This window comes from Rhipicephalus sanguineus, chromosome 3 (assembly GCF_013339695.2).
Source record: "Rhipicephalus sanguineus isolate Rsan-2018 chromosome 3, BIME_Rsan_1.4, whole genome shotgun sequence".
Classification (NCBI taxonomy): domain Eukaryota; kingdom Metazoa; phylum Arthropoda; class Arachnida; order Ixodida; family Ixodidae; genus Rhipicephalus; species Rhipicephalus sanguineus.
In genome coordinates, this window is record NC_051178.1 from 70,183,259 (window position 1) to 70,198,804 (window position 15,546).

Sequence of the window (15,546 nt, forward strand, 5' to 3'; positions counted from 1 at the left end):
AAAGGCAGTCGGCGTCTTGGTGTAGACGGCCGGACTTGTAGACCACTGTGTACGTGAATTCCTGGAGGCGTAGAGCCCAACGAGCTAGGCGCCCTGTTGGATCTTTGAGTGCTGAAAGCCAGCATAGAGCGTGGTGGTCTGCGGTAACGGTGAAAGGTCGACCATATAAATAGGGGCGGAATTTACCAACTGCCCATACAAGCGCCAGGCACTCGCGCTCAGTAATAGAGTAATTGCGTTCGGCAGGAGAAAGGAGCCGGCTGGCATACGCAGGAACTCTATCATGACCGAATTGACGCTGGGCTAACACAGCGCCAATGCCGTAACCAGTAGCGTCGGTGCGGACCTCGATTGGAGCGGACGCGTCGAAGTGGGCGAGGATCGGCGGTGTGGTGAGCAGCGTAATGAGGCGGGAAAAAGCACTGGCTTGGTCAGGACCCCACCAAAATGGCACATCCTTCTTGAGAAGGTCAGTGAGGGGGCGGGCAATATCTGCGAAGTTTCTGACGAATCGTCGGAAATATGAGCATAGGCCCACAAAACTTCGAACGTCTTTGGCACAAGTTGGTACGGGAAAATCGAGGACAGCGCGAACTTTGTCGGGATCGGGTCGGATGCCAGATGAGCCGACGAGATGCCCTAGAATAGCAACTTGGCGATGGCCAAAGTGGCACTTCGATGAATTAAGTTGTAGCCCAGCCGCACGAAACACGGAAAGAATAGACGAAAGTCGGTCGAGGTGAGACTCAAAGGAGGGAGCAAATACAATGACGTCGTCCAGGTAACAAAGGCAGATAGACCATTTAAAGCTGCGCAAAAGCGTGTCCATCATCCGCTCGAACGTGGCCGGCGCATTGCACAAACCGAACGGCATGACTCTGAATTGGTAGAGACCGTCAGGCGTTACAAAGGCGGTCTTCTCACGGTCGAGGTCGTCTACGGCGATTTGCCAGTAACCAGAGCGTAGGTCTATCGAAGAAAAATAGGTAGCGCCATGAAGGCAGTCCAATGCGTCATCGATACGAGGAAGCGGGTAGACATCCTTTTTGGTGATCTTGTTTAAATGCCGATAATCCACGCAGAAGCGCCAGGTGTTGTCTTTTTTTTTAACTAAGACTACAGGGGAAGCCCACGGACTCGAAGAAGGCTCAATAATGCCTTTTGTGAGCATCTTGTCGACCTCCTGTTGAATAACTTGGCGCTCTGATGGTGCAACTTTAAGGACGCCTGTGAATTGGAGCTGCATCACCGGTATCTATGCGGTGCTTGACTTGCGAGGTTTGACCTATATGTCAGAGTAGGTCGTAAGGAGATAACTGAGGTCTTTAACTTGAGAGGGCAAAAGGTCTAAGGCAATCATCTTGGTTATGTTGTTGTGCAGTGTAGAAGAGGGGACTGCGTCGACTCTGTGCGGGTTTGGAGAGACGACAGCGGGCAGTTCGGGTGACACCGATGAGATCTGGCACTCGTACGACGGTGACAGAGTAGCGAGAGCAATGCCTTGTGGTAGGACTTGAGAGCTCAATCCGAAGTTCAGAAGAGGAAGGCACGTCTTGTTCGCTGTAATAGTTACAACTGTGTACGGAGAGGAGACGTTGCGGGCCAGTAGAACACTGGGAGAGGGAGAGACCACGTAATCCCCATCCGGTACACTGGGATATGGTTCAACAGCGACGCAAGTTAGGGCTTGTGGTGGCAGAAGAACAGCCTCAGCACACGAAAGTTTCACCTGAACCACCTCCGACACGTCGGCGGACGCAGGCAAGTCAAGTTGTACAACACCGGCCGAGCAGTCAATGACAGCAGAGTGGTCAGACAAGAAATCGAGTCCGAGGATGACATCATGAGGACAATGAGCGAGAACATGAAACATAACGGACGTCTGGCGGTCGGAGAACCTCACACGTGCCGTGCACATTGCGAGTACAGCCGGAGTTCCTCCACTAGCGACACGTACAAAAAGGGACTCGGGCGGCGTAAGGACCTTATTTATTCGTGCACGGAGATCAGAGCTCATAATAGAAATATGTGCGCCGGTATCAATGAGGGCAGTCACAGGCAGGCCATCCACTTCCACAGCAAGCAGGTTCTGGTCCGTAGTGAGGGCCAGCAGAGGGTTTTCAGGTCGGGGGTCGAATGCAGCATCACCTCCGGGAGCTGCATTGCTCAGTTTTCCGAGTATGGGCGTCCAGTAGGGCGAGGCGACGAATGGCGACGGGGCTGAGGTGACCGGGAGCGACGATCGTGTGGGGACGGCGAACGGCTGGAGCGTCGGACCGATGTCGTAGGAGCCTCATCGTATGGTGCACCGTCACGAGCGGGAAAATGCAGGGGTCGGTGGTTGTCGTCACGTCGATAGCCAGCAAACGAGCGAGATGGAAAGGTGCGAGAACGACAGTAGCGGGAAATATGTCCTACACCGTGGCAACGAAAGCAGATCGGCTTGTCGTCCTGTGTTCTCCACTGGGCAGGGTCACGATAGCGGCGAAACATTTCCGGTGCACGAGGAGGCGTTATGGAACTGACACGAGGTTCCGTCAACGAACATACCGGCTGCAGTCCGACATTTGCAAGCTCCTCCCTCACAACCTGCTGGATCAACGAGATCGTTGGTCGAGGATCATCAGATGGCCGCGTCAGGAAAGATGATGGCGACGCCGCCTCGATTTCTCGGCGCACGATGCGAACTACGCTCTCGTTGGTAGGCGGTTGACCGCATGGCGGCTGAAGGTCCTCGCAGGATGATGTAGCGGCCGTGTTCGGAAGTCGCATGAAATGCTGGGCAATGCGGCGACTCTTCAGCTCTTCGAACCGGCGGCACTCTTTGATGATGTCGTCCACGGTTGAGCAGTCTTTAGACACAAGTAAATTAAAAGCGTCATCCGCAATTCCCTTGAGCAAATAGCTTACTTTGTCACCCTCTGACATGTTGGCGTCGACACGACGGCAAAGGGCCAGGACGTCAAGGATGTAGGAGACGTATGATTCGGTGGAAGTTTGTGCCCGACAGGAGAGTTCTTTAGAAGCGGCCCGCTGGCGTCCGACGGCTCTACCAAATAGGTCGCGAAGCTTCTGTTTACAGGCATCCCAACTTGTTAAGTCAGCTTCATGAGCCTGAAACCACGCGCCTGCTGTTCCGCAGAGATAGAAGTCAACGTTGGCGAGCATCATTGTAGGGTCCCACCTGTAGACCGCTGCAAACCGCTCGTACTTCGCAATCCAGTCATCGACGTCAACGTGGTCGGTGCCGCAGAAGTTACCGGGATCGCGCGGTTGAGTCAATACGACCGGCTGTACCGGCTGTACCGGTTGTACCGGAGTCACGGTCGAAGCGGCAGCAGCAGAGTTGCTTTCTGTTGACATATTGAGGCCGTCCAGGACACGTCCGCTGCGGAGTTCCGTTTTTCGTAGTACCCAGCACCACCACCAAAATGTTACGAATATATTTAACTTGTTTACAGTATGGAATAGTCCAGCAGTCAAGATGGCGGTTGTGTATCTTCAGAACACCGACACGTCGTCTGCCTCCTCTTCGCACACCTCCCCACAGTCATAGCTGCAACCCCGCTACAATATCGTGTTGGCGGACTGAAAACGATCTGCTGGACAACACGTAAGGTCGATATCAGGTATTGCAGATATCAGAAAAATACCGAATTCGAGAAAATTGAATTCTCCAGCAGCGTTTTCATGATCGCGTGATCGTTCGTTCGGCCGTTCTAGAGACTGACAAACACTGGAAAGATCGTGAAATACCCCAAGCTGATTTAGTACGAAAACCGCAATTCGGGGACGGCCGCTACCGTTAATAAAACTGAACGCTTACGTTATTCGGGAGCAATGCGCAATGAGAAAGAGAGAAACAAAGAAAGAAAGAAAGAAAGAAAGAGAGAAAGAAAGAAAGAAAGAGAAGTGTATTGGGATTGGCCGAATTGGGCATAACACTCGCACATTGGTACAGATTGCTACAAGTTGGTGCAAATGGGTACAGATTGCTACAAATTAGCACAAATTCGCGCTGCTGAGCTGGCTCACGTATGGCACAGAGCGCTCACTTATGCCGGCGCGGCTGTTTCTTCCTTCGATGATTGCCTCTATCAGTTTGAGAACTACAAGGTTGAGTCTGCTTGTAGAAAATTTCGCTCCGACTATGCTCTGTATTAAAACCATAGAAATATATCGCAGTCCACTTTCTTGCTTTCTTTGGTTTTTGTTTCCTTATCTAATAAGGTAATTTCCTCCTCAATTTGGTCGCCGAATTCTTGAGAGCCGCAGAGAATCGCGATAAAGCAGAGCCCCAGGACTACGTCATCTCGCGTAGCTGATGTTCTAATATACAACTTGAATTCCCAACAGTCGCTAACTTCTGTTGTGTAGTTTAACGTCGAACGACGAAATTTCCGACAAGCCACCAATGGCGCTTGGTAAAAGCTAAAATCTAAAAAAAAATCTGCGGGCGGCCCTCACCTTTGACTTTGGCGTCTAGTAGTGGCATTTCGAAAGACGACCTCCGTGTGTCCTGGCGTATTCCTTGGGTTAAGTTTATATTTCGCGCGCTCCTGCAGCGGATCACGGAGGCCACGTAGAAAGAAGTGCGGGGTTGTGATCTGCTCCGCTAGGTGACGCATCAATCCCAGCTGCTATAAGAAAAGCGTCTCCTCCTTCGACGACCTCATTCAATTTTTTCCATAGTTATTCTGGCTGTTAATTGGCCCTTATCCTAAATAAACTTCTCCTTCGATATCATATGTATCCAATATAACTCGTAGCTTTAACCAAAACCATCAATTTTGTACCAGTTTAAATTTTTAAACAAATTTTCAGAATATTCGGAAAACCGGAAGTGCCTGACCGGAAGTGCTTGGAAGAGAAAAAAGAGTGCCACTATTTGCTCGTGCCGCCATTAAATCAATCATTCCTCTTGAAGCTTTATGAAGTTGTACTGTTAATGTCTAACCCATAAACTATTCATTTTTAAAACCGTTTCCTACAGAAAGTGAATTAATTCTTTAAGAAAGGCACCGTCCGATTCATGGCCTAACCACCGAAGTGGGTTGCGCCAAATGTCTGAGGAACAACAACAACAACAACAACAACATTCCTGTGAAGAAGCGCTCATTCCGATTTCTTTCTTTCTTTCCTCGATCGCACCCGACCATTACAACAAAACGGACACTACAAAGGCTGCATTTGTGGCGCCCGTTAAGAATGTCGCAACGTCGTTTCAAGGGTTGCAGCAGTGGAAGAGCAAGAAGGCCTATCCGTTCGTGCGCGACTTCCAATTGACATACCCCAACTCTGACAAGGAATCCGCCGTGGCCATGTGAAATATACAAGGCGGGGTGGGGTAACAAAAACCAGAAAAAAGAAACATTAAAGGGCCCTGTGACACAAATTAAGCATGTCGTTTACAGCGCTTGTTTCGGTACTGTGGAATGCGCCGACATCGTTGCGCAAGTGGCGTCGCCGAAATCGAAGCTTTTTTAACTTAATTTCACCGGATAAACTACCTTGATTTCGGTCTACAGCGACACACATCGGCTATTTTTGTTATGGGGAGTGACGTTTCGTCATGTGACAGTGACGACAAATGCCGTATGTTTTGATTGGCTTCACGAGACAAGTACCATATAGTGGTAGCTAGGCCATATTACTGAGCCCTAGAAAGAATAAAGCCTGTTTCACATGCAGCGATTTTGCTCCAAGAGCGGAGCGGCTTCCGTCGCGGAAGCCCAAAAACAGGTTTTAAGGGCGACAAAAGCACGCTGCGATCTTGTTCGCTCCATTTGGAAAAATTCGCTCGCGGCAGCGCGTCTAGAGCGTCTGCCCAAGGTCAACCAATGGGGCAGCAGTGATGTGGGGGGCACGTGACTGTAGGGATGGAGACGAGAGCAGCCGCGCGCGCCGGGAGGAACTCGCTCCGACTCGGTTTCCTAGCAGACGACATTTGCTGTAACGAGCTGGCAGTGTAGAAAACGCCGTTCTTTTCCTTTTGTTGTTCTTTACTGCGCTTACATCAAAGCAGACAAATCGTTTGCACGTGCCATTTTGTTCTTTTGTATTTTTATCTAATCGTGACACCAACATAGGTCCGGACAGGGGGAACCTACGACACTCCGCACTTGTTTGCAGCAGATGTTTCAGTTTTTTTTTTCTACTCTGGTGCAGCACGTTCGAATAGTTTACTGTTTTCTTTTTCTTTTTTTTAGTGGTCACGTACCTCGAAGACGACAAAAGCCGCCGCCTCTTTACTGCAGAATGTCAATAGGCTAAAAAAAAAAAAGAGAGACGAGCTCCTTCACAAACCCACAATGTCGTCGACTGGGCCGCTTGCATCCGGTTGCCGGCCCATACGGCGCACCAACGCCTTTCGGCATTCGAGAGCAAAAGCCACCGAAAGCCCTGTGAAAGCTTAAAACCCCAAAAACAAATTCTTTTTTTTGCTTTTCCATGGCCAAGTGTATGGGCGTGCAACATGACTTGCGTGGTAAAAAAGGAAAGCTGGAACAGAAATAAACGTGACTACTGAAGTTGTTTAATTGCACTCTGATACACTGCACAATTTCATCATTCAAGGTTTAGGCGCGTGAAAATCGATCACCGAAGTAGAAGGCTCGTGAAACTTGCAACCCAAGCGCACCAAAACAAGCGAGCCCGGAGAAAGGAAACCCGCGGATAACGGGCGCTTCCCACAACCATCACTGCGCATCGCAGAGGCGCGCGCCGCGCAAGAGCAGTGCATGTGAAACGAAGCCGCGTCCGAGCGTCCTGCTGCCGCTCGATCGCTGCGGGTCCTGCTGCCGCTCGATCGCTCGCATGTGAAACAGGCTTAAAACCTTTTTTAGATGCGAAGTATCTTAAGGCGGAGCTCAATCCGGTGGAAATCAAGAAGAAGAAATGGATATGGGCCGGGCACGTAGCACGTCGGCAGGATAACCGGTGGTCATTAAGGGTAACTGACTGGATTCCAAGAGATGGCAAACGCGCGAGGGGGAGACAGAAAATTAGGTGGGTAGATGAGATTAAGAAGTTTGCAGGTGTAACGTGGCAGCAGAAAGCACAGGATCGGGTTGATTGGCGGAACATGGGAGAGGCCTTTGCCCTGCAGTGGGCGTAGACAGGCTGATGATGATGATGATGATGAATCCGGTGGTGGTGATGGTGGTGGTGGTGGTGTGCGGCGTGACCACCCTTACTGCGCATGCGCATACCCTCTCCACACATCTCCTCTCCACTCACCCTCTCCCTTTCCCCTCTCCACTTTCCCTCTCCCATACCCCTCTCCCCTCCCCCTTTCCACTCTTCCTCTGAAACGCGGGCTAGACATGCCGAAATTCTGCGCAACGCCGCGATGAGCTCGAGCGCATGCGCGTCCCCTCCCCTTCTCCCTCCTCTCCTACGCTGCCCCCCTCTCGCCCGCCTGTCGACCGCGTTCCCCGCTCGCCCTGTGAGAATTAACGGCCAGGCTAGATGGAAGATACGACGCGCGTAGCGTCCCTCTTCGCGTTCCACGACGCGAGGTCGGTAGCATGCCCAACGAACGCCAACGGAACGCGATCGTGCAAGTTCTCCGGCTTCGCATCGCCTCATGGTCCCCTTTAGCGGGAGATGGTGTAATTTTTATGCTTTCTCGGAGACAAATAATTTCCGTTTCTAACTGATGTATTTTCAAAACAACAGACACGACGCTAGGTGGGCTGTGGAACTGGTGGGAATGGTAATCAAATAATACTCTTACGCGTTTTGTCTTTTGAGGAATCGGGCGACATCGCCCACACCGGTACGTGCGAAACACGCAACGCTCAGTTCTGCACAATGCTGTCAACAAAAAAAGAAAAATTCTAAACGCTTACAAACCGACGCCTTCCGCGTCATCGTTTTATGCCGGGGTCCACCAAGACTTTCATGACGTATTTCCGTCAGAGAAGTACGTCAGCAAAATGAACGCCATCAGATGGCAAAGAAAAAAAAACTATAAGAAAAAGTCGCATTGACGGGAGTCGAACCCACGACCTCTCGGTCAACGACGATGGCTTCCGGGCGTTTAGCCCACAGAGATACCGCCAAACACATTACGTAGGCTACATGAACGCGCCTTTTATCTTACACAGTTTCCTCTCACAGTGCTCTTCGATGGATGGATGGATTGTATGAGCGTCCCCTTTATACCGGGGTGGTGACATCTGTGCCACCAGGCTCGAAAAAAAAAACCGAGCCATTGCTACGACCGTCCCATTCGGCGCGTTTCCAATACAAGTTTATTTTCGTCAACGCTTTAACACACCGTGAGGTGGCGGCTTTAGCCAAACCCTCGCTCATAGCATCCATCCATATCGAAAAATAGCTCTCCGACACTCGCCCGGCTGTCGGAACGCGTTCCCCGTTCACCCTCTGAGAAGTAACGGCCTGGCTAGAGGGAACACACGATTTCACGACGCTTTGAAGGAATGCATATCGAGTATCAGTCTTTACAATGTGCTTGTTGATGCCATCTTTGTGTGGTATACATCATATGCGGTGCCCACGTATACGTTAAGAACTTCATCTACCGCAAGGGTTAAATCACGATCATGGGCGTTAGTCGTCATTACGGAGATGTGCCACTAGGCGTCAACGTGATTGCGATGCAAGCGGTGCTATACCTGCCAAACAACAGTAGACATTGTACGAGCTCTCATATGTCAATACACTATAAATAATAAACTACTTCTCTGATGACACGTTTCACTTTCGTGTTAAACCGATTCCTATGACGGGGGGATTTTTAGATCATCTAGAGTCATTGTGTGCACTACACAACAAACCATGGCACCGCCTGCTAGTCGACGCACGTAGTTCGACGTAGCAATGGTTGGAACCCGTCAAAAAGAGCAGCGGCAAGGCACTTTGTGTAGGCCACCATGAGGCGAGACTTCAGATATGTCTACGTAAGAGGCGCGCCGTGGTTGGAAAGGGCCTTTGACGTCATCGGGAGAGTGAAATGCGAAAGGGAATGTTTCTTCTCGTCGTGTGCTCGCTTTTTGAACTTTGAAGACTGATAACATCAGTTTTCGTGCACCGACTTTCGTAATTATTTTTGAGTTCGTCTCGGCATTCATTACTGCACGCATTCTAGCGCTAAATGAGACAGTCGCGAAAGTATCGCAGGCCCTCTTTAAGCGAGGAGTGCTGAAAGTATGATACAACAGTGGTTATTTGTTGAAGACGTTTCCTCTATAGTTTGTGTGCCAGAATGAGCCACAATTTGATAAGCCGAGGAAAAGCTAAGAAATTAAGGAGAACGAGAATTTCGTAGGATGCTTATCTTGTGGCCAGCATGATAAGTGCAAATTACTGTGAATTTCTTTCGTTGTAAGACTTATGGCTCCTCAAAACTGACCTGGAAGGGCTATCGATGTTCTTTGTTTGTAGGTAATTTAGCTGTACTGCGGCTCGTCCGGGTGTTGAGCAGTGATACGTCTTTGTCAAATACTGGAAGCTAGTGTATTCTTTGGTTTAGTTCTTAAACTACAAATGAGTGCCGGTAAATCTTCATCACGAGTGTCCGTACACAGTTACGGGCACGCACGAAGCCGATGACGGACACGCACGATGATGATGGACAGGCATCTGCTTTCTTATTTCGTCGCAAAATTGGCCCAGCCCCATATACCAAGTGCGGAAAGAGCGTTTCAAAAGAAGCGAGCTCTCTCATTCGACAAATGTAACTGAGAGGACTTACTTTTTAAATTATATTGTCACGTCGTCGGGACGTTGATGAAAACAAATACTTAAGCCGGGAAAGACGGAACACCTAACTAGAGAACTTGCGGACAGAAAAAATTTCACCATCTCCCACTAAAAGGAACCATGTGGGGATGCGAAGGAGCGCATGGGTTGACTTAAAGTTCCGTTCATCACGGGCACCTTGCCCGACGTTAACGCGTCCTTGCATGTGGAGCACATGATGGATTCATTGTAGTTGCTGTTGCTGTTACTCGTCCCGAACTCTTGTTCGAGCACGCCACGTGGGTTCATCGCGCGTCTGCAGAATCTCGTTCCCCGACGCCATCACGTGATTACTGAGACAGTTCAAGAGGAGAGGCCACAGCCTCTTACCCAGCCAGCGCGTTCTGACTTGGATACAACGCGTTGGTTCATCGCGCGTCTGCAGACTCTCGTTCGCCGACGCCATCACATGATTGCTGAGAGAGTGTAAGGGGCAGAGGCCACAGCGTCTTACTATAGTGCCTAGAATATAGTCTTACCCAGCCCCTTACACAGGCCCGAACGCGCTAGCGCGTGCCAGCACACGTGGTTTTGTCTGCGTTACGCCAAGCTAGGACAGCGTACGGCCACGGCCGCGATACGGCAGCCCCGGCCCCTAAAGTGCTCTGCACGTATCATCACCAAGGCGGTCGAAGAACAAGACGAAGGAGACTTCTCCTTGGCACGAGCGCGCGCTCAATGTGTTACAGGTGGCTATGGTAGGTTTTAGAAAGCGGACGGTCGCCAAAGGAACAACGGACAAAGCCCAGCGCAAAAGCTGCTTCGCATCTAAAAGAATGACACTCGGATTGGAACGATATCGGCGCAGTAATTGGTCGTCGATCAAACCAATAAAAGCGCGCCCTCATTTCTGCATGTGGCATCGAAGTTGCCAGCGTTCTTGTTGGCGGCCGCATCACTTCCAGAAGAAGATCTAGTGTTCGCGTTCTGCGCGCAATGTTATCAGGACGCTTCGCAGACTTTCCGGCGCGGCCTGAGCGAGCGAGTGGTAACGGTCCGGTTACATGAAAATAAAAAGGAAAAGCGCCTAAGAAAAGTGCGCGTGGCAAGATGTTGTCTAGGAATATATATATATATATATATATATATATTTAAGTATGAGAGGTGGCACTTCAAGAAAGCTTCATTTATTACGTCGACGTTTCGGTCAGAGCCTGACCTTTCTCAAGACGAACATTTCGTCTTGAGAAAGGTCAGGCTCTGACCGAAACGTCGACGTAAGAAATGAAGTTTTCTTCAAGTGCCACCTCTCATACTTATACTTATACGGCAACCAAAGGCAACCACTCCTTCAACATATATATATATATATATATATATATATATATATATATATATATATATATATATATATATATATATATATATATATATATATATATATATATATATATATATATATATATATATATATATATATAATATATATATATATATATATATATGTATATATATATATATTCCTATATATACAGTATAAGAGAATATCGAGTATTTGCGGAGTATTTCTGCCACACGACAGCAATCGTCATCCTGCTTGCTCGCGTTTCCTTTCTTGGAAACCCGGCTCGCGTTATTTTCCCATCAAGAATGCTATGTCTCGCTGATAACGTGCGCCCTTCGTGACCGGGAAGTGCCGGGACCGCGATGATAACACGAGGAAAGTACGCGAGGTGGGTGACGATTATTGTTGTGTGGCGGAAGTACTCTCCAACTACTCGACTATTTCTTACGGTGTAGCGCCGGCTACTCCTCTTTAGAGGCAATAAAATTTGCGACAATCATGGCAATGTGAACCAAATGGCATAAAAAAGTACCTAGGGACAGATTACGTTAGTCAGTCGAGCCATAAGAAAATCACATCGGCATCAAAGAATGCTAGGGAGGAAGAGTCTGTGCCTCGAATCACGTGCTTACTGCGTATCTGTCGTGTACTCGGCATATTATTTCATTTTCGGTAATACCCTCTGGAGCATCGTGCTACAGATATGCTTCCAGGCAAGCATTTCCAGTATGGCCTGCCTGGAAGACGTAACTACGCCTATGCGTATACTCTAGAAATCTGAGGCTCAATTCAAAGCTAATTAGTCCCGATGTTCTCTCGGCGAGGTGGGTAGCCGCCCTGCACATCTCCAAGCTTGCCAACACACTCTGGGCAGTTCATCAGGCCCTTGAAGTGGCGGTCAGGCAACGCCTTGTCATCCCGACATGGGAGACCTGAGCGCGGGCAGGTCGCTCATCCGCACAATTAATGAAGTTTTTCAATACATTCCCATATTTCTAGACTCGTAGCACGTACGAGATATTCTTTTCTGAAAACGTTCAACGCTTAAAACGTTTAGCGCAGGTGGCCGCATTCGCTCGTGCCGAAGATCTCTGCCAGCGCATGCGCAAGTCCTCAGACGACGGCATCGGCTGCGCACCCGTTGCCGTGTACGACTTCGAACTAGACGACCCCGCCGGAACTTGCAAGGCCGAAAACAGCAAGTGGCCTTCAGTCAGGATCGTCGCCGAGTCCGGACCCTTCGACTGCTGAGCGACACCCCGCCATTCGTACTAGTTCTGTTGTACGAATTTCACGCAGATATCCAGCGGCAGCACTCAAATTTTACATTGAACTTTTCCATACCTTTCATTCAAAATGCAGCTCTTATACTGACGTGTGCGTTGATTCCCAAGATGCAACAGTGACTTGTGAAGACCGAATATGGATCGAGAACGATCACTTTTGAACGATCAAGAACGATCACGAATGCCGAATTCGTATCACTGTGCTGGTTTTCATGTCGACAAACGTACTTAGTTTTACTTTCTACGCTATGGTTCTATATAAAAAAGCAGCATATTTGTGTACGCGAGTAAATGTAGTCAATACTCGTTATCATTATTCTCCAATCTGCGTTTCTCTAACATCTTATGAAGAGATATCGTTACATACAAATTGATTTGCTGAGTCAGACTGATGCGTTGATCGGGAGCTAGATTTAGAAGCAGCACAGTACCCATGGAATTCGTAATGGAAGCTTAACCCCTTCACTACCAACATCAATTTTCTTGGGCATGACTTCTTAAGCAAACTGCACAACATCAAACTGCTCACTGTCATTCAAAATTCGCGCTTTCGTTACTTAAAGTACCCTTGACCCATACTACAAGAGTGAGCAGCTGTAGTCAACTTTATCATTTATTGGAGCGTTTATCGAAGTTGCTTTTACGATCTTCGCCACTAATATTGCCGCTGGTTAACACGCTTTTTACCCTTTGGAAAGTGAAATGTTTGTCGCAGTGTTCGTTCTTTACACTTCTCGAACCATCTGAGATAAAATTTTGCCGCCAACGCTTCTACAGGAGGAAGCTCTTTTCGTCAAGGCAGCAACCGCCAAGGAAGGCAGTACCTCTTCTTATGAAACGTCTTCGTGTCAGAAAGATGGTTTCAGGGATTTTTCATCTGTTGCAGCGGTGACACACGCGAGAGCCAAACGAGCGCATCCCTGTGCAAAGAAGTGCACTACTGCTTGTTATCTCAGCCGCTGAAGTAGGAGTATCTAACTTACTTCGTCACTGCGATGAGTGCTCCGTGTAGGCCTTGTATTAGTTTTAAATCAGCTTCTTCTTTTCGTTTTCCTAAACTTAAGTTGAAAGTTGCTACGCTCGATGTGTGTCACCTTTACTAATTTCTCACTTCGCTCAGTCGCACCACTTTATGCAATGACGACTTTCTCTTCAATATACATTCAGTGATAAACAACGATACATCAAATATTCAATGTTGCATAATTATACACCAATCATACATTCGTCATGGTGCAAAAGCTAGCAAGTCAGCCTCAATCAAAATTATAACAACCTAAGCATTGTTAGGAGGAAATAAATGGCTGTAAAAAGGCAGAAAAATATTTTATAAATCTAGCTATTCGATTCTAGCAATTTGACTATCTGTGAACAACGTATCTCGCTGATATCAACCAATGACCAATTTATGCGCTCAACTTCGAATCCTAGTACTTCTGGCAAGTCGACATTTCGTGTTTTTTCAACTCGGTAAATGTTCATAGGACATGAATAGATGGATGACCGATTTAACAGTTTCTAACGAATTAATTGCTCCCTGAGCCAATGTAACATGGATGTCTGTTCCTTCGAAGTTGGGCTTTCTCATCTAGCGGAACTGCAAATAAACTTCATGGCAACCGCGGTAGGCGCCAGACACCAGGATGAAGATTTCAATACTAGCATCTCTTGCAACGATCCAGGCTCGATCAATCTCGTTTCTGCTTTTTTGTTACGCCAATACAGCAAATGAATCTTGCTTACCTCACCGACGGAGCAGTAATGTTTCCATTCACTTCGAACGCCGGCGCTTTCGCATGCAGCACGGATTTTCCCACGGGTCTTGTGTTCTGTGGCAATCATGATGGGCGCCGGATAATCTACAGGGAAACACAATGTCCATCAAACGCGCCATCAGATGCGCGTGAGGCGCACATCAGACGGTGTGTCTGCTACACGAGTCGGCTGCGCGCGCGCTTTGTGAGAGCTCTCAAGTCCAGCTGACAACGTGGTTTGTCTCTTAGATAGCGTGGCGTCGCAACTGCTGTCGCTGCTCACGCATAGTGGTGACTTGCGTCTCTTAGAGCCTTCGGTTTCTTGCTAATCACTATACAGCGTCTAAATGGCTCCGCAGATTGAACCGCCATGCCTGCAACTTCCGTTGAAGCTTCCGCCTCGATACCTTTACTGGAAGATTCTATAATCGATAATATGTAAAGCACCAAAAACAACGTCCATTCCTCTCCATGCGAACATTAACGGCTGATTGCATATGCTTAATGGGTCTGTGATATTTGGATCACATTGTGCAATTGAAACGTAAACAAGAAATATTAAGGTACAACGAATTTCATGAGTGACAACTCGAGAGAGCTATCTCGGGGCGCTAATCACGTGGTTGAGAAAGACAGTTTAGGCCTCACTCTAAATGTGGAAGGGGAAAGCAAGACGAAATTGAGGGTACAGGCGCAAACAGGAACGAAATAGTGCGGTTCAGTTAAACCTGCTTCGTTCGCATTTCAATTTTCTGTGGCTTTAGGTGTGACATGCCGGGCACGCAGTTTCCTCAAAAATATTCCAGCACCGCCGCCATGTCAATAAGAACTTTATTCCTTACTGTGTTATCATTGATATCGCTCAACATTTACACGTTTAAACAAACCTATGAAATTCACGTGTGCGCGAAACCAGCAGCTCCCGGAGGAATGAGCAAAGCAAGTTCTCTCTAGTCTAAGGGAACCTGAAGCAGTCGACGGTCAAATTTGGAAAAAAATGTTGCACTGGCTTAGCTCGGCTATGCCAGGATAACGTAGCGTTAGCAAACGTTCAGCTATTTATTCCTAGCTTTCCTGATTGTCTAGGATTAGCTTGATTATCATGCTTACTGCTGCTCCAATGACACACACACGGTATACGTATTATGTGGCACATGTATATTTATTTTGGCAGATAACTACTTCGGGATTCGATGAGTTAACTTTCTCCGCTCTTCTGCGCCGTTGAGCAGCATTACAGCGTAAAGTCATCGGTCTCGCCCTGACCGCCGCCGATTCCCAAGGGATTCCGGCTGACGGCTAGGGGGATGAACGGGGGCAGAGGCCAAAGCCTCCTCCCCCGTCATTCTCGACGGGTGTAAATAAACGTTATCTCTCTCTCTCCCTTGCGCTCTCCTTCTCCTTGGCTATACCACACTGGCAAACGCCAGTGAGAGGCGCTATCAAGCGGCTC